At 42.7% G+C, this 26,241-nt stretch overlaps 2 pseudogenes; both read right to left on the bottom strand.

Annotated features, from left to right (window-relative positions):
• Window positions 1-14,112: 14,112 nt before the first annotated feature.
• Window positions 14,113-15,581, bottom strand: LOC129553038 (protein Mdm4-like; annotated as a pseudogene).
• Window positions 15,582-19,351: 3,770 nt separating this feature from the next.
• Window positions 19,352-20,337, bottom strand: LOC129553039 (centriole, cilia and spindle-associated protein pseudogene; annotated as a pseudogene).
• Between the last annotated feature and the right edge of the window lie 5,904 nt (window positions 20,338-26,241).

Below are 26,241 nucleotides of genomic sequence, written 5' to 3'. Positions count from 1 at the left end.
GACTGTGAGACCCTCAAGAGATAGGGCACTATTTGTATTATTCTTTGTATCTCCAGCATTTAGCATAGTGCCAGACACAGATTTAATGGTCAAAAAGTGATGGTTGAATGAATAAAAATTGTAAGGCATCAATTAAATCAACAACATGGAGAGATGTTTTTTCAGCACCAGAGCATCTAATAACTGTCTCTCCTCTTTGCTACCCCAGAGTCTTCACTATTTGCTGCAGTGCATGGGGTCAGAAAGAGTCGGACATGACCTAGTGGCTGAACAACAACAAGTCTTCACTATTCAAGTGTCTCTTCCCTATTTGCCTTTCTCCCTAAGAGAATTCGGATCTCCTCCAAGGAAATACTTTCTCCTCCAGGTAGCCCATAAGGGAAATTTTATCTCATTCCCAGCTTCACAATGTTCCAAAGGTATTATCATTTCCATCCTTTTCCGGTGATTGGTTCCACAAGGGCATATCACCTAATTCAGATCTAGGAAACATAAGAAAAGATTTGGGAGGGGGGGCAGCTTCTCAAGCTTCCAGAAGCAACTATCACTATCTTTCTCCACACATAGATGAGTGCTTCACACACAAGAATAAGCCTATCCACAGAGGCCAGCAAAGCCAAGAGCATCTCGGGAAACGGGGCAAGAGCCCCTAGATTAAGCCAGCACTGAAGCCTGTTCTATCTCTGGACTTCCAGTCATATAGTCCAATAAACATAAACATCCATTTGACCACAGTGTGGTAGAAAAGATTCTCCACAGAAACAGAACCCTTTGGAGATGTGTGAGTATTTAGATATACTGGTTTATAGATAGATAAATATGTAGGTAGATAGATGAATAGATTAATTTTAAGGAATTGGCTCACACAATTATGGAGATTCAAGTCCAAACTCTGTAGGGTAGACCAGCAGGCTGGAGACCCAGGGAAGAGTTGATGTCACAGCTCAGATCCAAAGGCAGCCTGGAGCACAATTCTTTCTTCCTCTGGGAACAGTACATGTGTACATGCTCAGTGGTGCCCAAATTTTTGTGACCTCATGTACTGTCCGGCTAGTCAAAGCTATGGTTTTTCCAGTGGTCATGTATGGATGTGAGAGTTGGACTGTGAAGAAAGCTGATCGCCAAAGAATTGATGCTTTTGAACTCTGGTGCTGGAGAAGACTCTTGAGAGTCCCTTGGACTGCAAGGAGATCCAACCAGTCCATCCTAAAGGAGATCAGTCCTGGGTGTTCATTGGAGGGACTGATGTTGAAGCTGAAGCTCCAATACTTTGGCCACCTGATGCGAAGAGCTGACTCATTGGAAAAGACCCTGATGCTGGGAAAGATTGAGGGCAGGAGGAGAAGGGGACGACAGAGGATGAGATGGTTGGATGGCATCACCGACTCAACAGACATGGGTTTGGGTGGACTCTGGGAGTTGGTGATGGACAGGGAGGCCTGGCGTGCTGCGGTTCATGGGGTCGTAAAGAGTCAGATACGACTGAGCAACTGAACTGAACTGAACTGAACATGTACTGTAACCCACCGGGCTCCTCTGTAAATGGGATTCTCCAGGCAAGAATATTGGAGAGGGTTGCCAAGCCCTCCTCCAGGGGCTCTTCTGAACCCAGGGATTGAATCCGAGTCTCTTATGTCCCCTGTACTGGCAGGTAAGTTCTTTACCACTAGCACCAGCTGGGAAGCCCCTGGGGACAGTATTCTTTTCCTTAAGTTCTTTAACTGATAGGATGAGGCCCACCCACATTATGGAGGGTAATTTGCTTTACTCAAAGTATACTGATTTAAAAGTCTGTCTCATCCAGGAAATACCTTCACAGCAACATCCACATATGTTTGACCAAACATCTGGGTACCAAGACCAAGACAAGCTGACACATAAACTCAGCCATCACACAGTCCCTGTCCTGTGTATTATAAGTCTGCTGATGGCTTCCCTGGTGGTTCAGATGGTAAAGAATCTATTTGCAATGCAGGAGAAGTAGGTTCATTCTCTGTGTTGGGAAGATCCCCTGGAGAAGGTAATGGTTACCCACTCCAGTATTCCTGCCTGGAAAATTCCCTGGACAGGGGAGCCTGGCAGGCTACAGTCCATAAGCTCACAAAGAGTTGGACACAACTGAGCAACTAGCACTTTCACTTGCCCTTTACTTATTTATTTTCTCCAGTGGTGCTATGCCTATGTTATTCAGTCGCTCAGTCATGTCTGACTTTTTGCAGGCCCATGGACTGCACATGCCAGGTTTTCCTGTTGTTCTCTATCTCCCAGAGTTTGCTCAGATTCATGTTCACTGAGTCAGTGATGCTAGCTAACCAACTCATCCTCTGCCACCCTCATATCTCACAAATTACCTCACAATGTGTCTGTATGTCACAGTGTGTGAATTCTCACTTGGAGGAAGCAGAATGAGGTTGGAGTGGGAACTCCAGAGGGAGAGCGACCATGAGCCATTGACCATGACCGTGACCATGGTCATGACATGACCGTGATTGCCCTCCCCCATGTGGGTGGCATGAATGCATTGACTGAGCAGAGACTCTCCATACTTCATACTGGAGATCAGCTTCTCACAACCCACAAAGTAATAATTACGAAGACCTGTCACCATGGGAAACTTGGACCCCTGCACATATACTTTCAGTTCATTTTCACTTTATATTCTTTCCAAAGTGAGGAAGGAATAAAAACATAAATGGAGTAAGAGAAAATAAGGAGAGTCAAAATCACGAAGGTTAATAACTTGCTTTCCTGATGCATTTGGAAATACCATTATCTTTAAAGCCTTTATAAATTTTTCATCAAATTCAAAATTAGCCTCCAGGTTGAAGTCCTCCAAGCAGGAACACCTTAATTTAAATGGTCACCCTGGTGGTAGAACAGATACCTTGCCCACTCCCACCCAATCCCCATGCTGGATCTGAAGCTTGCTCATTACTCAAGCACTATTTTGGCCAACATTACTCGAGCTTCATTTGGACCCTGGCAGAATGCTAGAGCTGTCTAGAATATGACGAGTTCAGAATAAGGGGCTTTCTAATTTCAAAATGCTTCTCATTTAGTTTCAAAGCACCATCCACATACTTGTGATAGCTAATTTTATGTGACTTGGCTAGGCCACAATGTCCATCTATTTGGTCAACAATTATGCTGGCTGTTTCTATGAGGGTATTTGAATGGGGAGGGGATGATTTTAACATTTAAATGGGTAGACATTGAGTAAAGCAGATTGCCCTCCCTCATGTGGGTAGGCCTTATCTGTTCTGTTGAAGGCCTGAATAAAACAAAAAGACTGACCTCATCCAAACAAGAGGGAATTCTGCCAGCAGATAGCCTTTGGACTTCATCAGCAACATGGCCTTTCCTCCTGGTCTCCAACCCTCTGGCCCGTGCTACAGATTCTGGGCTTGTCAGCCTTCTTAATTGTGGAATACAGACACACATCTTATTGGTTCTATTTCTGTAGAGCATCACTACAACACTCAAGGTGATTCTTGAAGCATAAAATGTCATAGGTCTCATTAAAAATAACAGGAGGTGCAGGAGAAGAGGTTGACAGATAGAACAGAAGAGGGTTTCCAGAAATCATGGATCAGAGCTCGGCCTCAGATAAGAGAGAGAATTGAAAGAGGCCAAGAAAAAGAGAAAAGGCATGGGGAAAAGAGAAGAAGCACTCAAAAGTAGTTAGCAACAGCTTCTAGATACTGAGCACTGCCCCTCTACCAGGCTCTGCCTGTTTGAGCCTCTTTGCTGCTCTCAACCACACTCTTTCCTGGTCTGTGGAAGAGAGAACAGAAGGAACTTGAGCCCCAACAGAACATGCCCTCACCTGCTCCCTCACTTCCGGGCCTCTTTGGAATGCTCTCCACACCCCCCAAGTCCTCCTGCTCAGACCCTTGCCCAACACCTTCAGATCCTTCAGGTCTCAGCCTGCATGTCATGAACCCCCTAGTTTGTAACCATCTGCTTATTTCTGTCTCTGCTGGCCACACTGGGTAGAGGGGATATAGCACCCAGCACCAGAAGATAATGTTTGCTGAATGAATAAATGGGAACAAACCAAGGGAGGAAGTAGCCCTGGGAGGGGAAGGAAAGGGGCACAGAGCGCAAGCTGGACCGGCCGCCCCTGCACACTGCAGGCGAGCACCCTGACAGAGACAGCACTGTCACCCTCGCCCCTGCCCACTGCCTCCAGGGACACGGGAACCTAGACACCTGCAGACAGGCACTAGCCCAGGGGCAAATTATACCAAAGCCAGGCCTCTGTGCTTTTGCTGAGTTGTGCTCACACCGAAACCCAAAAACATCCTGGCCTCATCAGGCATGGACACACCCACGGGCCGTCAAGGCACCTGAGAGCCTGAGACAGCCGGCTCTGTCCTGGAGAGCTGCAGGGAGAGGCCAAGCAAGCGAAGCCAGCGGCACCGACAGGGGTCACTCATGCACGACTGCCTTGGATCCTATCAACTCCTCCCCAACCTTCGAACGCAGACCTCTTCATTCACTATCCATGGTTTTGTATGTTTCTAGAGCAAAGAAGCAGAGAAGGCAATGGCGACCCACTCCAGTACTCTTGCCTGGAAAATCCCGTGGGCAGAGGAGCCTGGTAGGCTGCGGACCATGGGGTTGCGAAGAGTCAGACACGACTGAGTGACTTCACTTTTATCTTTTCACTTTCATGCATTGGAGAAGGAAATGGCAACCCACTCCAGTGTTCTTGCCTGGAGAATCCCAGGGATGGGGGAGACTGGTGGGCTGCCATCTATGGGGTCGCACAGAGTCAGACATGACTGAAGTGACTTAGCAGCAGCAGCAGAGCAAAGAAGAAGTTATATAATTCCAAAATCCTCCGCACCATAAACTAACAAGCATTGACTAGGTAGCACCTACAGAGTCTGCAGAAACATGGGGACCATACAGCACAAAAAAATGATCCAGGGCCGTCTCTCAGTGTGTATACTCACTCCAGCAAGGGCCCATTTCTTGCCTTGATTTTCTTATGGTGCATCTGTCACCTAATTCTGATGTCCACCCAGGCGTTAAATAGATTTTAGGCCTTTTAACCTAAAACCTCTGCCACCTCATTCATTAGGCCCAGAAACCAGATGCAAAGTGGAGCCTGATAAATATTTGCCACAAAGGGTACCACTGCCGCCTGCATACTGTGGAGGATGCTGAGGCCCTGCCTGGTCTGCAGGAGGTGGGAACCTTGGCCTTCCTGCTGGGTTTCCCCGTGACTCCTCGCCTTTCCGAGCTAAGAAAAGCTGAAGGCAGGGCTCACATTGCAGCATGGGCTTTTTAGCAATTATGGTTTGCTGCCCTTCTTGTTGGACACTGCCATGTTTGAACTGACTGCCTCCACATGTAGGAGCAGACAAGGAGAAGAAGGTGGAGCCTTCCTCCTCTCACTGCTGCGTGAACCTGACGGCTGCCCAGGGCGGGGTGGGCATTCAAGCCAACGTGGGGAGGCCTCCTGCACATCATCCTGACGATCAATATCTCCAGGATTTCAGCTCACCTACTGATGAAATGGATCTTTTTCACTTAAAAAAAAAGAAAAGAAAAAACCAGGCTTGACTTAGAGGCATGAATCATTTTCTTTCCAAAGAGCTCAAAGAAGATGGGCATTAACTTTTACTGAGTCATCACTATTAGCATCTGGGGTTGTAACAGACACTTTGGTGCATTTCTGCCTCCTTTAACTTTCACAGTAACTTAACCAGGTAGACCATAGGTGTGAGGCAGAAAACGGGACTCAAGACAGGAGGGCAGCCTGGATATGCCCCAGCAAGCCCAGCAAAGGACCAGTTTGGGACCTTGAAAAACAAACCTTCTAAAGGGGTGTGTGTGTTGTGTACACACATGTACACATACTCATATCTACATATGTAAACACATGGATACATATATCTATTATCTACCTGTATAAATACACGGATACACATATCTATATGTATAAACACATACAGACTTATAGACAGGCAGCCCTCCATATCCTGGAGGATTCACATCCTCAAATTCAACCAACCTCAGTGAAAAATATTCAGGGGAGGGGGAGGAAGTCCAGAAAGTTACAGAAGCTAAACTTGAGGGTAGCTATTTACACAATATTTTCATTGTATTTACAACTATTTATATAGCATTTGGACAAATGTGGACAAAATGTGGTTCACTGGAGAAGGAATGGCAGACCACTTCAGTATTCTTGCCTTGAGAACCCCATGAACAGCATGAAAAGGCAAAAAGATAGGACACTGAAAGATGGACTCCCCAGGTCAGTAGGTGCCCACTATGCTACTGGAGATCAGTGGAGAAATAACTTCAGAAAGAATGAAGGGATTGAGCCAAAGTTAAAACAACACCCAGTTGTGGATGTGACTGGTGATAGAAGCAAGGTCCGATGCTGTAAAGAGCAATATTGCATAGGAACCTGGAATATTAGGTCCATTAGTCACGGCAAATTGTAAGTGGTCAAACAGGAGATGGCAAGAGTGAACGTCGACATTCTAGGAATCAGTGAACTAAAATGGACTGGAATGGGTGAATTTAACTCAGATGACCATTATATCTACTGTGGGCAAGAATCCCTTAGAAGAAATGGAGTAGCCATCATAGTCAACAAAAGAGTCCAAAATGCAGTACTTGGATGCAATCTCAAAAACGACAGAATGATCTCTGTTTGTTTCCAAGGCAAACCACTCAATTATCACAGTAATCCAAGTCTATGCCCCAACAAATAATGCTGAAGAAGTTGAAGTTGAATGGTTCTATGAAGACCTAGAAGACCTTCTAGAACTAACACCCAAAAAAGATGTCCTTTTCATTATAGGGGACTGGATTGCAAAAGTAGGAAGTCAAGAAACACCTGGAGTAACAGGCAAATTTGGCCTTGGAGTACAAAATGAAGCAGGGCAAAGGCTAACAGAGTTCTGCCAAGAGAACGCACTGGTCATAGCAAACACCCTCTCCCAACAACACAAGAGAAGACTCTACACATGGACATCACCAGATGGCCAACACCGAAATCAGACTGATTATATTCTTTGCAGCCAAAGATGGAGAAGCTCTATACAGTCAGCAAAAACAAGACTGGGAGCTGACTGCGGCTCAGTTCATGAACTCTTTATTGCCAAATTCAGACTTAAATTGAATAAAGTAGGGAAAACCACTAGACTATTCAGGTATGACCTAAATCAAATATGACTATACAGTGGAAGTGAGAAATAGCTTTAAGGGACTAGATCTGATAGATAGCGTGCCTGATGAACTATGGACAGAGGTTTGTGACATTGTATAGAAGACAGGAATCAAGAACATCCCAAGAAAAAGAAATGCAAAAAACTAAAATGACTGTCTGAGGAGGCCTTACAAATAGCTGTGAAAAGAAGAGAAGCAGAAAGCAAAGGAGAAAAGGAAAGATATACCCATTTGAATGCAGAGTTCCAAAGAATAACAAGGAGAGACAAGAAAGCCTGCCTCAGCGATCAGTGCAAAGAAACAGGAAAACAATAGAACAGGAAAGACTAGAGATCTCTTCAAGAAAATTAGAGATACCAAGGGAACATTTCATGCAAAGATGGGCTCGATAAAGGACAGAAATGGTAGGCACCTGACAGAAGCAGAAGATACTAAGAAGAGGTGGCAAGAATACACAGAAGAACTGCACAAAAAAGATCTTCACGACGCAGATAATCACAGCGGTGTGATCACTCACCTAGAGCGAGACATCCTGAAATGTGAAGTCAAGTGGGCCTTAGGAAGCATCACTACTAACAAAGCTAGTGGAGGTGATGAAATTCCGGTTGAGCTATTTCAAATCCTGAAAGATAATGCTGTGAAAGTGCTGCACTCAATATGCCAGCAAATTTGTAAAACTCAGCAGTGGCCACAGGACTGGAAAAGGTCAGTTTTCATTCCAATCCTTAAGAAAGACAATGCCAAAGAATGCTCAAACTATCGCACAATTGCACTCATCTCACACGCTAGTAAAGTCATGCTCAAAATTCACCAAGTCAGGCTTCAGCAATACGTGAACCGTGAACTTCCAGATGTTCAAGCAGGTTTTAGAAAAACGCTTACTCCTTGGAAGGAAAGTTATGACCAACCTAGACAACTTATTAAAAAGCAGAGACATAGGAACTCTAACTCAGTGTAAAGCCCCAAAGGTCTGTTACTTATTTTTATTTTATATTGTACTATATTTTATTTACAGTGTTGTGTTTGTTTCAGCTGTATAGCAAAGTGATACAGTCATTCATATATATATATATATATATGAATTAACAAAAGCAGTTCCTGTCTTTTGATGGGATGCTCATGGTTTATAACATAAATGGCATTATTTTGAGAGAGGGATAACTTAGGTATGGCATTGGGTTTTTTTTCCTTTTGCTGCTTGAGGAAGTTATAAAATAACTTAATGTAGCTTTTTACAACTGTGTATTCTATAGTATTTTTTCATTTGGTGAAATTTTAACTGTTAATGTTTTTGGCATTGTGCTTTGTACCATTTATTAAATAAAAATTATTTAAAAAAAAAGCAGAGACATTACTTTGCCAACAAAGGTCTGTCTAGTCAAGGCTTTTTTCCAGTAGTCATGTATGGATATGAGAGTTGGATTATAAAGAAAGCTGATCGCCGAAGAATTGATGCTTTTGAACTCTGGTGTTGGAGAAAACTCTTGAGAGTGCCTTGAACTGCAAAGAGGTCCAGCCAGTCCAACCTAAAGGAGATCAGTCCTGAGTGTTCACTAGACTGATGTTGAAGCTGAAACTCCAATACTTTGGCCACCTGATGCAAAGAGCTGACTCATTTGAAAAGACCCTGATGCTGGGAAAGATTGAGGGCAGGAAGAGAAGGGGATGACAGAAGATGGTTAAATGGCATCACCGACCCAATGGACATGAATTTGGTTAAACTCTGGGAGTTGGTGATGGACAGGGAGGCCTGGTGTGCTGTGGTCCATGGGGTTGCAATGAGTCAGACACGACTGAGTGACTGAACTGAACTGAACATAGCATTTACATTGTATTAGGTACTATAGTAATCCAGAGATAATTTGAAGTATACAGAAGGATTGTATAGGTTACATGTAAATACTACATCATTTTGTGTAAGGGACTTGAAGCATCCTTGCATTTTCATATCTGTGGGAAATCCTTGAACCAGTCCTCCACAGACAACAAGGAGCAACTATTCACTTCTTTCTTTATGGTCAAATTAAGAGATTTATTATGTGTTCTAAACTTTGCAGTTGATCTTATAATGCAATTTTCTACCATTATGTAATATTTCCTTTGAAATTGTCTTGAGTTGGTCCTGCACAATCACAATGTATGGGGTCACCCAGTCTATTCTCCCCAATCTTTTTCATATTATCCACATATAGAAAATGATAACAGTTATATATCATGCTGAGGTAATTTGGGGAGATTTGAGCATATCTCTTTGAAACTTGGTGTAAAAACATTACATTTTCTTTGTTTTTATATAATCATGATAAAAATAAAAGATAATAGGGAATGTGTTGAATATTGAACTAGAATAAAACTTTCCCCAAATCTTTTCATATTTTTTAATGAGAACCTTGAGCCTGCTTCCATGAAGATAACAAGCATAACTTTCTTATATCTGATTTTAAGGCTGAAATGGCTACACACAATTCCTGATCAACAGTTTTTACTGGTGACCCTTGAAATTTGTGAGAGTCACATCAATGAGAAATTTTGTACACATACATATAATAAAAATTTTTTAACCATTGAAAATAAATAACCATTGAAAATTTCACAACAGTGAAAATTATACTTTAAAAACCTAACCACTCTTCTTTCTTTTCAGTGGCAATATAATATTGAAATGTATTTAATGATGGGAACAGATTTTTGATCCAGTGAACTTTACTACCTCAGACATTTCAAAATAATAACACTCTAAGTTGGAGGGCATGAATGTCACCCTCCAGAGCCAATCACCTACAAAACAGACAAGGAAGCCTTCATCTGTGTGGGAGGCTGAATATATCTATGCTGTGATTCCTGGGACCTGTGAATATGCTACTTCACTAGCAAATGGTTAGTTAAAGACTCTTGAGATGGGAGGATGCTCCTGATTACCCATGTGGACTCAATGTAATCCCAAGGATTCTTCTAAGAAAAAGTAGAAGGCAGTCGAGTCAGAGTCAGAGAAGATGTGACAGAGTCAGGGAGATATTTGAAGATGCCACGTTTTTGGCTTTGAAGATGGAGAGAGGGGTCACAAGTTGAGGAATGCAAGTGGCTTCAGAAAGTTAGAAAAGGTTAAGGAACAGAAAGATTCTCCCTGACTGCCTCCAGAAGGAATGCAATCCTGCCAACATCTTGATTTTTGGCCCAGTGAATCCTATCTCTGATATCTGACCTCTAGGACTGTAAGATAATAAACCTGTATTGCTTTAAGCCACTAAATGTGTGGGAATATTAATGGAAAACTGACATACTTAGATGGATGCAGAGTCAGGACCTAGAGCTTGGCCCACAAGAAACAATAGCCAACCTCTGCACTTCACCCACCTCCAACCACCTACTTTTGGGGCAGCAAACACACAGATTCTCCAACAGCTCCACAGGCCCAAGTCCACAGGTGGCAGAGTGTACTGTCCAGTTGGCTGCTGAAGTAGGTCTCTGGGGAAAAGAGCTCCCTGACCTCACTCAGAACAGTAACCTAGGGCCATGCATGCTGGGTTTTGCTCAACACAGTTGTCCCCAGGGGGACCACAGAGCAGCCTGAGCTCCACTTGGGTTACCCTCCCGAGGCTGCTCAGGAGCTCCTGCCACTTCAGGCCCTGCCACCTTACGGCTGAGAGTAACAAAGTCTTGGGCTTCCCAGGTAGCTAAGTGGTAAAGAATCCACCTGACAATGCAGGAGACACAGGAGTTGCAGGTTCGATCCCTGGGTCAGGAAGATCTCCTGGAGGAGAAAATGGCAACCCACTCCAGTTTTCTTGCTTGGAAAATCCCATGGACAGAGGAGCCTGGCGGGCTACAGTCCATGGGGTCACAAAGCGTCAGACACGACTTAGCGACTGAGTACAATGAAGTCTTATAGCAGCACAGGAACCCACTGTGACATCTGAGTATACCAGTGACTAACGATCAGGAATCACTGACTTCTGTGGCCTTTGTTACCAAGTTTGGTACAGAACAGTACACCACCTGCCTCTGCACCATGAATCTTGCCCTCTACAGAACTACTCAGTGGATCAGTGTCTTATACTTCCACTATTAAGGGTACTGCTTATTTCAATGAGAGGAATGGGTTTATACTTCAGTTCTGTTAGGATCCCTGAGTTAACTCATATATTTCCCTTTTATTCCAGTGATATTTTGGTGCTAATTATAGACTGTTGCCTTGGCATGCCTTCATCTGGTTTTGATAAATCTCACTTCTCTCCTGCTAGTGTGTGTGTGTGTCTGCACACATGCACACACACACACACTTGTGCATGCACACCCACATGCACACGTGCATGTTTTCTTTTGGAGTGGCAAAGTCAATGAAGACATTCTGAAGTTTCCAAAGTCACCCTGTGTGTATGCTCAGTCACTTCAGTGGTGTCCAAATCTTTGTGACCCCATGGACTCACCAGGCTCCTCTGTCCATGGGATTTTCCAAGCAAGAATACTGGAAAGGGTTGCCATTTCCTCCTCCAGGGGATCCTCCCAACCCAGCAATCAAATCTGAGTCTCATGTGTCTCCTGTGTTGGCAGGTGGATTCTTTACCACTAAGCCACCTGGGAAACCCCCAAAGCTAACCCACCCCTCACTATTCCAAGCTCTAACCCTCAGTCAGCACACACTGACACAGCTGTGCCAGTCATGCATACTATACAAATCCATCAGGGCTCCAGGTTGACTGGTTAGTGCCTATGCTGCCAGCTAAGTCATTTTAGTATAACTCTTGTTGTACCACTTGCCTGAGTATTAGCCATATGACAACCCTGGGGAACCAGCTTTTCAAGGGTTCTGACGTGAGCAATGACCCAAGAAACTTTGTTGTAGATTTGAATATATGTGCAAGAATAGAATAGATATACCAAGTCATATTCATAATTATTCCCTTCAAGAGGTTTAAAAACCATTATACCTGTTTCTCCTTCTGAGAATTAGCCATTTCTATACCCCCAAATCAGTCCTTTGTGGTCCTTTTCAAATTCGTCAAAGTCAATCCCCTGCAAGCTACAGAGTGGCTGGGTTTTTTTTTGCATTTTTCTTTCTCAAAAGATAAGGAAGGAAACAGGAAAGCCTGTAGAACAAGAGTCTGTAGCCCCATCTATCTCTTTTCTCAGATGCGTCATCCTCCTCACAGCACTTCTGTCTGAAGATTTCCAAAGCTCTTTTGAACAATTTGTGTAGGGCTCAGAGGTCGAAATCCCTCCTCACCTGTGGCCAGCATGACAAATCCACCGCTGACAAAGATGAATAACAGCACAACCACGCCCTCCCTGCTCCCCTTCAGTGCTAAAGTCAGTCTGGTCCTCATACTCTGAGTCTGGAAAACAGCGAACAATTTCACACTTCCTTGCAACACTAGCTGGAATGATGCCAAACATAAGATCCCTGAGTGCTCCAATGTGGCTTCTATTTTAGAAATAGAAATTTAGACCCAAGAGGCTCCCTTTTATCACCTGACAGTAACGGGACAACTCAGGAGAGGAACACTGAATAGAGAGCAAAGGAACAAATCTCCCTTCGTCTTGTACAGCTGGTGGATGCAACTTCTTGAGTCCAATCCTAAAACTTTCTGTCTTCTCCTTTGGCACAAGTGCCTCTCCTCACCATCCCACCCTATCATGGACATGCCACTGCCCACAGGAATAGGCTGGCACTCCACCAAGAAGAGGGATATTTTATGCCTGAAAGTTGAGTAACGGACTTTTTTGAGAAGGAAGACACCATTAGGAGCTTAACACCTTCCTAAGAAAGTCATGTAGGCAGGTTCCTAGAACTTCCACACCATGTGCCTATGTTAACCTACCTTCCCAGAGCCTGCTTCCTAACTTTTGAAAACAACAAGATGCCTAAGAGTGAAAAAGTTTTCAGTCTGCAGGCTTCTCCTTCCTCTCATAGAAAGAAGGGGAAAGGAAACACAGCAAATACTACATCAACAGGAAGGTGATGTGTGCCTACCACAAGGGAAGGTAAAAATCCCAGTTTGACAGAGAAGAACTGATGAGAAGGTCCATGGAATTGGCTTGAGGTCTAATTACAAGTGGACTGAATGCATACAGATGACAAATGACAAGTATGCACGATTTTAGGGGAAAATTATCCAATAAGTATTTTATTATGAGCCTAAGTATATCACATTAGGATGGTTTCTGCCATTAGGGTGATATCATCTGCATATCCGAGGTTGTTGACATTTCTCAACATCAACTTATCATGTTGATAAGTCAGAAAAGCTGGGAGACTGTATACAGCCTTGATGTACTCCTTTCCCAATCTGGAACCAGTCCATTGTTCCATGTCCAATTCTAACTGTTGCTTCTTGACCTATATACAGGTTTCTCAGGAGGCAAGTAAGGTAGTTGGGTATTCCCATCTCTTTAAGAATTTTCCACAGTTTGTTGTGATCCACACAGTCAAAGACTTTAGTATAGTCAATGGAACAGAAGTAGATGTTTTCCTGGCATTCTCTTGCTTTTTCTATGATCCAACAGATGTTGACGAATTGATCTCTGGTTCCTCTGCCTTTTATAAATCCAGCTTGTACATCTGGAACTAGGACTAGGCTGGTGGTAATAGCTGATCAATGGTTTGAAGAGAAAGGCAGCTTACCTAGGCAATTTTTTTTAATATTTTATTATTGCTTTTAGTAAACACAGAAAACATGTTACAACAAGTTGTTTTTATTAACTTCTCTTTTAATGTTAATAGTCTCCAAATTGATAATCTAGTTCTAAAGAACTTATTCTCAAATTCTATGAGTTTAGAGGTAAAAAGGTCCTAGAAGATAAAAGTTTACATGAATAAATGAAAGTATGAAACGGGTCACCCTGCGTAGAGATGCTCAATACTGATATTTGGACACATGACCAGCTCTGTTAATATCTGTCTGGAATTCATGGATTCAGCTATGCTACAAAAACCTTAACAACCAACTGAATCTCTTTCTTGCAAATAGGACAAGAAGCCCCGGCCTTCTTTACTCTTCTGGCACAATGAAAACAAGTGACAAGATGGCCTGTCCTCCCGTGAATAATGTTCCCGTCTCGTGGTCTTTTCTCATACAGACTACATGGCTTCAAAAGATTCTGGCAATCCTCCATGTTTTCTGTATCTTTTCTCTGTTCAAAAAGGTTATCTGATTGTTTTCCCATGCTTGATATGGTCTCTTGGCTTTCAGAACTATGAGCCAAATCCAAGAATTCCACCAAGTTGCAAGGATCAAAATGTTTAGAGTTTTCTTCCTTTATGTATATATCTTTAGGTCTAACAACTGGAGCTGATACAGTTCTTCTGCAGTCAGGGACATCAATTCCTTCACTTTCTTGCTTTTCAGGTATGGCAGTGATATCAGACGTGGAGAGAGAATGGGTTAACTTAGAACAATCTGAATACCAATCCTTCCTCAAGGCCCAGCAACAAAAACAGTACCTCTTGCTTGGAGAGCTAAATTTCTTGCATTCAGTACATTGCCACTCATCCTCAGAGGTGACTTCTCTCTCAGCATCATCACTTATGGCTTTAGGGTCCTCAAGGTCATCACTTTTTCCCACTTCAGTCACCTTTTTGTCTCTCACTTTCCCTACTTCTTCACTTGTTTGTTCAGGATCAGCAGCTTCAACTTTTATTCCAACACCAAACTGCTCTGACACTGACTCATTTAAAAACCACAAGTCATCTGTGGTGTCTGAAACAATGGCAGTACCTATATCCTGATTAGTCTGTAAGTTGAGCTATTACTTCTAGGTGTATAGTTATTTCTCAAGTTTCCTAAAAACCACCAAGGCAAGCCAGCTACATCCCACTCCTCAAACCCGAGGTCCAGTCTTGACGTCTCTTCTTGAGTTAAATTTGCTACCAAGTCTTCATCTTCTCTAGAATTTCTGCATTTATACTGTGAGGTAGGCAGTGTGGGAATATTGCCTTCTTCAGTTCTTTTCCTGGAATTGGAACTTTCCTCTACACTTTTCAGTTGGTCTTGACTTGGAATATCCATACTGTGCTCCTGTGCGATAGCGAGAGTCTGAGCAGCATCTGCAGTAGCAGTAACTAATGTGACAAGATTCTTTCTTAGCATATCATAGAGAGGGCTTGGATCTTTCACAGAGAAGCTCTGACGACCTAGTAGTTCTCCCAAAAGATCTCCACCACAATATACCATATGCTGCTCCTGCTGATCATAAAGCTGCTACACCATGATATACTGGCCTAGACAATGCACAACCTCTTTAACAGTGAACATTTCACCTCGTGCACCTGCTGCCTGCAAAATCTTCAAAAGAGGCAGTTTTGGTCATACCTGATCGGTTTGTTCTAGAGAGATCCTGCAAGCACTGTCAGAAGCTGAACGCTGGGCAGAGGTGGAAAATGATGTCATTTTGGCAGTGAAGTGATGTGAAGTCTGCTCACAGCCGTTCCATGAGTCGCTCTCTGCCGAGCCCGGGGGTGTGGGGGTGTCACTCAACTGTCCCCAAGGTCTTAGCAGCATTTTGAAATGGCGAGTACTCAACAAGTTGTTTAAGAACTTAAAAACTAAAATTTTAAAAAGAGACTCTTGTGCAGCAGTTATTTCAATCTATATTTTAAATATCACTGGATTATCAAACTTTTCAACATGAAAGGCAATTTTAAATTACCTCGCTGTTCCATAAGTTGTCTCAAGGAATAAGAACATGATCACAATGACATTAGTGAGAAGGAAAAAGAAGGACATCAAGTTGTTACAACTTAAAAAATTTTATAGGTTCAAAAGATCATCTTTACCCCTAAAGAGAAAGAACAAAAGGAAACCCTAACCAACTAATGGCTTGGACACAGGAAGGGGATTCCCGTTTCTTCATATTAACTCATTTATTGTTCATGCACATTAAAAACACTTTAAAAAATCCTGTTCGTTGGTCCTCTACTTAAAAGGGGGGAAATACTGGCCAATATCACCCTCTAGGTTCTTCCAGATCTGCATGTGGAGTTTGCAGTAGTAATTAAGCATATTAAACACAAATCTGTGTTTTAAAGAAGAGAGTCTGGCTTGCTCAGGGCCTTGAGGGGTCGGGTTTCTAAGGCAGTCCATCAGTGTGGACCTGAGCTACTCCCCACAGCCTCTTCCTAAGACTGTCAGCTACAACGGGAACAGAACACTGGAGCTGGTGGATGAAACTATACATGCAGGAAGTGGTTTTAAGGAACATTTTCCACCACCACATTACCACAGAAATTTCATCTTTAGGTACCTGCAGCGTTTAAGGATTATAATAACAGCAAGATTCACCAGAATCCCTAGCAAGGACATTTTGGACAACACATAGACCTTTCTCTTACTAAACATACATTGTAGTGACCAGAAGAGCTCTCTATATATTCACCTCAAAATAAAGCAAATATTTTAAGTTTTTTTTAAAGCTCATGATTCTTCAATATGAATTTGCAAAGCTTAATATGATTGTGTAAGATGATACTGTGTGAAGATTTTACATGGAATGAAACATTTTTGTAGAAATCAACCATAATACTTCAAAGACCCAGAGTAAAAATATCAAGGGAATGCTCAAATGCTCATCAAACACCAAATTTTCATTCACACATCTCTACATGGTAAGCTGGCAGAATACTTTTTTCTCTCTTATCAGGAATTTAGCATTCATCCTTACTGTAGATTCCTGTCTCTGCTAAATGGAAAAAATGTTTCTCAAAACCACTTTCTACCCCAAAAGCAAATGTACTGGAGAGAAGGAAACACTTCATTGAAATGCTCGCATCTACACCCATACACACAGCAGCATCCCCTCACATTAGCTTCTACACAAACCTACCAGCTAGGAACCTATGAAGAATGTATTTCAACCAAAAGTCTGAACAACGTACATCATCAAGGCTTTGTTATTGGTAAGTTCCATGGAGGAGAAAAGTAGGGGTGATCCATATCTCTAATAGGTAGCTTAAAATCTGTCCCCCATCCCCAGTAAGACAATATCAATTTACTAAGTGAAATTTCTGATTTTAAATTCTAAGTATCATTGCTAAACTCTTCTAGAAGAGGCAAAAGTCCACAGTGGGTGAGTGCCAAAAGGCCAGACTGCAGCAAGTGACTGGTACCCCATTAAGTGTCATTAAAAAATCTCAATAAAAAGTGACAGTCTTTGACTCAAAAGAAACTTCAATACTACTTCTAAACACTTCGTTTACTGGAATGCACTTGAACTAAACTATTAATAAGTGCCCAGATGACAATTTAAAGAGAAAAGAGGACCCTCACCCAGCCCAGATAGTTCTTAAATATCACAGTCCACATGAAGTGGTGCTTGAACTGAAAAACAAAAAACATTTAATTGTTTCAGTTCAGTTCAGTCGCTTAGTCATGTCTGACTCTTTGCGACCCCATGAACCACAGCACGCCAGGCCTCCCTGACCATTACCAACTCCCGGAGTTCACTCAAACTCATGTCCATCGAGTCGGTGATGCCATCCAGCCATCTCATTCTCTGTCGTCCCCGTCTCCTCCTACCCCCAATCTCTCCTAGCATCAGACTCTTATCCAGTGAGTCAACTCTTCGCATGAGGTGGCCAAATATTGCAGTTTCAGCTTTAGCATCAGTCCTTCCAAAGAACACCCAGGATTGATCTCCTTTAGAATGGACTGGTTGGATCTCCTTGCAGTCCAAGGGACTCTCAAGAGTCTTCTCCAGCACCACAGTTCAAAAGCATCGATTCTTCGGCGATCAGCTTTCTTCACAGTCCAACTCTCACATCCATACATGACCACTAGAAAAACCAGAGCCTTGACTAGACGGACCTTTGTTGGCAAAGTAATGTCTCTGCTTTTTAATGTGCTATCTAGGCTGGTCATAACTTTCCTTCCAAGGAGTAGGCGTCTTTTAATTTCATGGCTGCAGTCAGCATCTGCAGTGATTTTGGAGCCCAAAAAAATAAAGTCTGACACTATTTCCACTGTTTCCCCATCTACTTCCCATGAAGTGATGGGACCAGATAGATGCCATTATCTTTGTTTTCTGAATGTTGAGCTTCAAGCCAACCTTTTCACTCTCCTCTTTCACTTTCATCAAGAGGCTTTTGAGTTCCTCTTCATTTTCTGCCATAAGGATGGTGTCATCTGCATATCTGAGATTATTGATATTTCTCCCAGCAATCTTGATTCCAGCTTGTGCTTCTTCCAGCCCAGCGTTCCTCATGATGTACTCTGCATATAAGTTAAATAAGCAGGGTGACAATATACAACCTTGACGTACTCCTTTTCCTATTTGGAACCAGTCTGTTGTTCCATGTCCAGTTCTAACTGTTGCTTCCTGACCTGCATACAGGTTTCTCAAGAGGCAGGTCAGGTGGTCTGGGATTCCCATCTCTTTCAGAATTTTCCACAGTTTGTTGTAGTCCACACAGTCAAAGGCTTTGGCATAGTCAATGAAGCAGAAATAGATGTTTTTCTGGAACTCTCTTGCTTTCTCCATGATCCAGCAGATGTTGGCAATTTGATCTCTGGTGCCTCTGCCTTTTCTAAAACCTGCTTGAACATCTGGAAGTTCACGATTCACATATTGCTGAAGCCTAGCTTGGAGAATTTTGAGCATGACTTTAATTGTTTAGGAACTACCAATGTTCTACAATACTTTCACTATACATGGAATCAATTGTAGTGTTGAAACTCACTTTTAACTTGATGTTCTTTCCCAAAGCAAACTACACATAAGGAAAAGGAATCTTCTGTGGCAAGCTGGCATGACCTTACCAGCTATGGAATCTGAGAAGCTGTTCAGAACAGGAGGAAAACAGGCTTCACCTAAACTGAGCACAGATACCGAAGTTAAGCACCTGTCAGCCATTTAAAGGCATTTGGTGTCAGTATCTTAAAAGATTAAGATGCTTTAAAACAAAACCCTTATAAGAATATCAAAGATTTAGGGAATTCTCCTCATAAAAAACCAAATGTCTATGGCTTCAGTTGTCACCCTACTGCTGAGGTAGGTGACCAGGATTCATCAAAAGAGACAATCTTCTGGAAATTCCCCAAGAAAAATCTTGCATAATCAGTTGGTTTCTTAAACCTGTGTCCAATTTCTTTTGATAGTCTTTGTTTTGTTCTTTTCTTTCATTTACACTTTTAAAAAGAGGTTGTCCAAGCAACTGTTCCTTCCCTCAAGCTCTGGTGGAGTAGCATCTCATATACTCTGTCATCCATGGGTTACTCTGAGGAGGCAGGCTTGACCCGCCTATTTTTCTCCACATCAGCAGAGCTTGCTGCCTCTGAGCCGCCAGCCTCCTCTTCTCTACCTGCCTTCTGCTCTTGGCTCATATGATTCATGGATCTCACGCACGTGGGCAGAAGCACAGGCGTTGTGAGTTTTCTGACTTCCTATATCTGTCTGTTTCTCTCCCCACCCATAGTGGGCAAACGGGTGCCTGTGTTCTTTTATTCTAGCGGTTGACCTCTGAGGACTCTTGGCTCTCCTGCTTCCTCGGGCAGCTAAGGCACGTGGTGGTTGCTGAGGGTCAGTACTGCTGGCTGAATTTTCAGGGCCTCTCATCCTGATCTGTCGTTCAGGTTTTTCTTTTACATCTTTCCCTGGCAGTGCTGGCAGCGCCGCGTCCTCCGCGTCCCCCGCGGCCTCCACGCCCCGCTCCTCCGGCCCTACGCGCGTCTCAGGCTCCGCGGGCGGCGGCGAGGCCGGGGCGCACTGGGGCCCCGGGGCCCGACGACGCCGAAGCCGCCGAGTCGTCCGAGGAGCCGGCCTGGCCCCAGCCGTCCCAGAGCCAGGGCGCGTGCTCCTGCTCCCGCAGCCGGCGACCCAGGCGGCAGTGGCGCAGCGCACGGTAGCACGGCCCGGACCCGTCCCAGCGCGGCTCCTGGGAGCGCTTCCTGTCCTCGCTCCTCACGCCGCTCCCCGGGGACATGGGGCTGCGCGTCGGCCCTGAACGCCCGCCTCTCCGCGCCGCGCGGTCGCCTACGGAACCCGTGGCACGACACAGAGGCGCGCCCCGAACCTCTTACCTAGGCAGTTTATCTAAGCAAGTCACAGGCTGAGTCCCAAAGAAATCCAACTTATTGTTTTACAGACATATTGCACTTATTTTTCACTGAAAACAACATTTTATTACAAATGAAGTGTTGATACTATTTTCCAATTTATAGACTCTGATCCGCAATTTTGAAACACGATTTAAAATAAATACACCTATTTTAAATAGATATAAACACTGTTTGTATTTTAAATAAATGATAGAATTATCCATCATGGCAAGAAGGAGTATTTTATCACTGATATTGTTTAGGATACTGGTGTAAATGCTAATAAAAACCAGACTGGCTTTTAGCCAGTTGTACTATTGATCTCAAGGCTACGGTTTTTCCAGTGGTCATGTATGGATGTGAGAGTTGGACTGTAAAGAAAGCTGAGCACCGAAGAATTGATGCTTTTGAACTGTGGTGTTGCAGAAGACTCTTGAGAGTCCCTTGGACTGCAAGGAGATCCAACCAGTCCATCCTAAAGGAAATCAATTCTGAATATTCATTGGAAGGACTGATGCTGAAGCTGAAACGCCAATACTTTGGCCACCTGATGTGAAGAGCAGGCTCATTTGAAAAGACCCCGATACAGGGAAAGATTGAGGGCAGGAGGAGAAGGGGAAGACAGAGGATGAGATGGTTGGATGGTATCACCAACACAATGGACGTGGGTTTGGTTGGACTCCGGGAGTTGGTGATGGACAGGGAGGCCTGGTGTGCTGCGGTTCATGGAGTCGCAAAGAGTCAGACATGACTGAGTGACTGAACTATTGATCTCAAACCTTTCTTTTGCTTGTCTCTGGAGCAGACAGTTTCCCACCCTTGGGGTGTCACAGTCTTAGTAACTGCCTCAAGTCCTTTTCAGAATGAAGCAAGGATGAATACTAATATACCTAGGAACTAAATATACCTAGAAGATATATTTAGAAATTTCAGAATACCATTGCCTTTAGAAAATCCCATTAAAACCATTCTAATAAATCTACAAGTGTTACCAATCACTGCTTGATCATCTTTACATTTCTTATTTTGCTTTAGGAACATGTAGTTAACTCACCTCTAACTCAAGATCAAACAGCTAACCTTTCTTCAAAATCTGGCAGAACCCCCCTGCAGCCTTTCCAATACAGCTTCAACTGAACTTACTTTACACTTTGGGAGATTGTACCATCCCAGCCCCCTACAGATTCTGTGAGTATAACCACCTGTGTAATAGATTTTAACCCAAACAAAGACAGTGAGAACCTCTTACTAAACTTTAGGCCCTTATCAAAGGCTGCAAATTCAAATGTACAGGGCCAGGCAAGTAACATAAACAAGTAAAACAGTCAGAGACTGGTGGGACCATGGAAACTGGAGACCTGGAGAAGGTATGCAGTTCAAAAAAGTTCTGCAGCAGGCCAGGGCACAGGCACACTGGCGGTGGCCACGGTGTTTTGCAGTTTCCTTTTGAAATTTTACTTTTAAGATTTATTTTATGTAACCTTAATAATATTTCCATCGAGGCTGAAATAAAAACATACATAGATATAGATTAGATATAGATATCAGAGTAACCTTTATTACTGAAGTTGTTCAGATTCTCTTTCTACTTCAGACATTATTAGCTTTGTATATTTTGAATCTATGTTATTTGGTTCATAAGAGTTTATGATGATTTTATAGTTTTGAAAATTATTTATCAACATAAAGGTCCCATAATCTTATTTAATGCGTTCCTTATTCTACCTTTTCATAATCTTATTTAATGTGTTCCTTATTCTACCTTTTCATATTACCTTTTACTATTCTACCTTTTCATACCTTTTTACATTATCCCTTTTTATTCATTTTCTAATATACCAACACCTTTAAGCATTTGCTTCACTTTGTTTTAGGTCAACTCCTTTTCAACAACATAAAATTGCACTCTGTTTTTTGACTCCATATGAGACTCTACTTCTTTTAATAAGGATGATATTTTGTCCCTTTTTATATTTATGGCAACTGATCTGGTTGTTTGTAGTTTTATCACAGCATTCTATGCTTTCTTGATGCTAATTTTGTTTTATGTTTTTTACTATGTGGATTCTTTTTGTTTTATGTTTGTTTAGGTGGTTTTGATTTATTTAGGGTTCTGGAAATGTGTTTGCTTTTTATTATGCTAAATAATACTTCTGTATATAATACCTTAGCTTATATTTCCCTGTCAGAACCAACAAAATATTATAGTTTTTAGTTGCCCCATTTGACATAAGAAATTTAAACACATTCCTTCTTCTCTTCTGTTCACTCTCAGGTTTTTTGTTCATAAAATTCAGATTACTATTAATTTCATATTACATATTCTCTTTAAGGAGGATCATGGGACATTTACACTCAGCTTTTTTCACATCAGTTCTGCTTTTACTGGCTTCAATGTAGTAATTGTTAATTCCACAATTGTGTTCTTGCTGTGAGCAATCCTCTCTCAATTCATTTAACTTCCTTTTTATCTTAACCAACTGCCTTTTCAGTTCAGCTCTTTTTTACTTCTGGCTTTCTCTCCTGATAGAGGTCATGTCTTCTTGAATGTCAAAAAGTCTTATGAAATTTTCTCATGGGTTCTGTGGGAGATGATATTTAAAGGTATGCTTTTCCCTCTTGAGTTGCCCAGATCCTTTCCTTCCCTTTACTCTGCACAATCTTTTCACATGCCCCATGTTATTGTTTTCTCTTCTTTGAATGAAGCATCCAGCCAGCCTCAGAGTTTGTCAACAGAGTGCGATATGCAGTCTCCCAGGGTAATTCATTCCCGGTTTTGTGTGGGTTTTCATAATGATCTTTGATTTGCTGCAGAGTTATCTACTTCCTATCTCTTTTTTCTTTTTCTCTCCCCCTTGAACCAATGGAATACATGAGAAACTGGAATTCCTAGCATGTGCTGCTTCTAAACCAGTACTTTATCCATGAAACTGCTGCTGCTGCTGCTGCTAAGTCACTTCAGTCGTGTCCGACTCTGTGTGACCCCATAGACGGAAGCCCACCAGGCTCCCCTGTCCCTGGGATTCTCCAGGCTAGAACACTGGAGTGGGTTGCCATTTCCTTCTCCAATGTGTGAAAGTGAAAAGTGAAAGTGAAGTCGTTCAGTTGTGTCGGACCCTTAGCGACCCCACGGACTGCAGCCTATCAGGCTGCTCCATCCATGGGATTTTCCATGAAACTACATCTCCCCAAATATATAGTGCTATTGTACACAGGTGTGCGCATGCGCGCACACACACGCACACCCCTCCTGCCCAGTTGACTTCTGAGATTTTAAGTTCTTCACAAACACACACACACACACACCCCTCCTGCCCAGTTGACCCCTGAGATTTTAAGTTCACACACACACACACCCCTCCTGCCCAGTTGACTTCTGAGATTTTAAGTTCTTCCCAGATGGAGAAAATTGGGAAAAGAATACACTCTTCTGGCCTCAAGGCGGGGACCCCAGAAATGCAACTGACCATTTTCAAATTATATGGGACCTAAGTTCTTGTATTAAGAGGACAAGTGGTGGTGGGATATGCAATATCTCTTGACTTTTTCCAGGCAGTCTGCTTTGAAAACAAATGTGAAGCTTGACTAGTTCTCCTAGTCCAACTCCATCTGCTTCATAATTATTGTCAGTCCATCCCAAATTGTCATTGGGATGGCGATATGAATGGTCATCTCATACTGGATCTTTGTGGATATTTTAGTAAGAAATAAACCAGAATTCTATTTATACTCCTCCCCCCAGCTTCTGCTCCTGAAATGTCGGGAGGCTGTCTTCCTTTCAACATCAAGAGCCAAGGCTTTTCACACACACACTCATACAAGCACGCACGTACACACGCACACACACAAACCCACACACCATGGCTGCCAAACTGTTTAAGATTCCCTTCCATCTAATTTTGATATCAATGATGCAAAAAATCTCTGGAAATCAATCAAAGACGCTCTTGCCAAAAAAATAAACAAGCAAACTCTGGAAATCACTAAAGCAGTATCTGCCATCCAGTGCTTAAATTTACTCTTATATCAGTTAATTGATAAAAGGAAAGAGGATGATTCAGTGTCTATTTTGCTTCCATCTTTTTCATAAAAGAAATCACCTTCATGTTGGAAAGGACAGGAAAACGTGATTACCAACCTGAATTTTAATAGATACAAACACTTAAGACAGTGCCTGCAACATAATAAATACTCAACACATGTTAAAATTTCCCCTTTTCTGAAATACAAATTTTAAAATGTGCTGGATGACTGAAATTGGAAAATCACCAATTTTCAAAAAAGGGAATAAGACATAGTCTGAAAAAGAACAGTGTATGTGACATCAATTCCTGGTCAAATTCAGGAACAAAATATTTAGAGATGGACTGTGAGTGGTTTGGAAACGAAGATGAAATTACTGACAATAATGAGTTCCAAATGATGAAGTCTGGCTAAACTTACCTGATTTCCTTTGTTTTAGTCACTGAATGGTTTTTTTTATAGAAATACACTTGATGAAAAATATCCATATTTTGGTAAAATATTGGAAAAATAGAAAAAAAACTTACTCCTATATCACAGCCGCCATCCATATGTTTGGAAGTTCACAGGGCGACGCCTAATTTAGAGTTCAGTCTACAGGGCAAGGGAATACAGTGGCTGAAGCTTGTCTTCCATGTACTGTTCTGCTCCCTCTGTCTGCACAGGATATGGATGTTGACAGATGGTCTTTCCCACAGGCCAAGTCATGGTCTTGGTATATTAAAAACTCACCCCTACACCTCCCTTGAGGATGGTAGACTGCCATAAATGCTGTGTGCTCCAGAACACGACATCATATGGTTGCCACCATAGCCAGATGCTTAGTAAGTGGTGCTAAAATGCAGACAGTTGAAAGAGATGCCTCTGCTTGCTGCTGAGGGTTTCATCTTGCCAAAAAGCCCAGAGAAAGATGGCAAAGCCAGGGCAGGGACTATAGCATCTGCCCTACTGACAGCAGAGGGAAGGGGTGAGCTGAGAAGCCATCAGGTCGAACTCACCTGAGCCATCAGCTGTAGAGATCCAAATTGGATCCATATGGGCTCAGTGGACTCAGGGTGGGGAGGGGCAAAGCAACAGGAAAAATCTAAATAAAGCCCCAGAGCCAACCTAACCTCGACATCCTCCCAGGAACCACTGAAGTTCTCATGAGCACTTCTCTCCGGGGTGTGCGTTCCGTGGCCCAGACTCAGGAGCAGCCCACCCTCTGCAGCTCTTCTCTGGCTCCTCAGGCTCCTGCCTGCTCCTCAAGCAGCAGCAGTAACACGCCCTGGCCTGGTGGTTCATCCGGCCTCTTTCACAGACGGTTAATTCTGTCATCCTTCCTTCCCTCCTTCCTTCTTTTCCTTTATTTTATTCAATTTTTGGGATGGGGAAGGGAAACAGATGTCCAGCCATTTGGCCAACTGAACAATCTAAGTTGTGGCATATCTTTAAGTACTGCTAATAAAAAAGAATCCAAAGAATTACAGCCTCCATTATGACAGGTAGATTAAAACTGCCTGGGCATGATTTGTCTCTATTATATAACAGCATGAGGGGGAAAAAAAAAAGATTAAACCATCATCATTATTACTTTTGGGTGAAAAAAAAAAACCTTTCCTTGCATACTGAAGACTGCACCTCTGCTCAGAAAAAAATTTTAAATCCATTCATTGTTATGAACAATCAAGGAGTTGGTCACAAACAGAGCATTTAAGAAAGAGTTAATAATTGTGTCTGAAAAGACGATTGCTTACCCTAATGTGGACTAGAAATCTCTACCACCTGTCAAAACAACTAAAATGAAACATGGAACCAAGATAAAAGATCCTTCTGAGGACAAGCAGCCCACAGCAGGGCTCATGGGTTAGGGGTCAGTGTTGAGTGTCACACGGGAAGGGATATGAGCAGGGCTATGGAAACACTGTCTTGTTCCAGCTTAGTGTATGTAGCAGGCTGATGCCTGCAGGCTTTATGAAAGAGCGCTCTAAGGCATGGTGGTTCTTGCAATGGAGTC

Source organism: Moschus berezovskii, chromosome 18 (assembly GCF_049115385.1).
Source record: "Moschus berezovskii isolate FMDL1 chromosome 18, NW_MosBer_1.0, whole genome shotgun sequence".
Lineage (NCBI taxonomy): Eukaryota > Metazoa > Chordata > Mammalia > Artiodactyla > Moschidae > Moschus > Moschus berezovskii.
The sequence above is the reverse complement of the archived record's forward strand: the minus strand, read 5'-3'. Positions and strand labels throughout refer to the sequence as shown.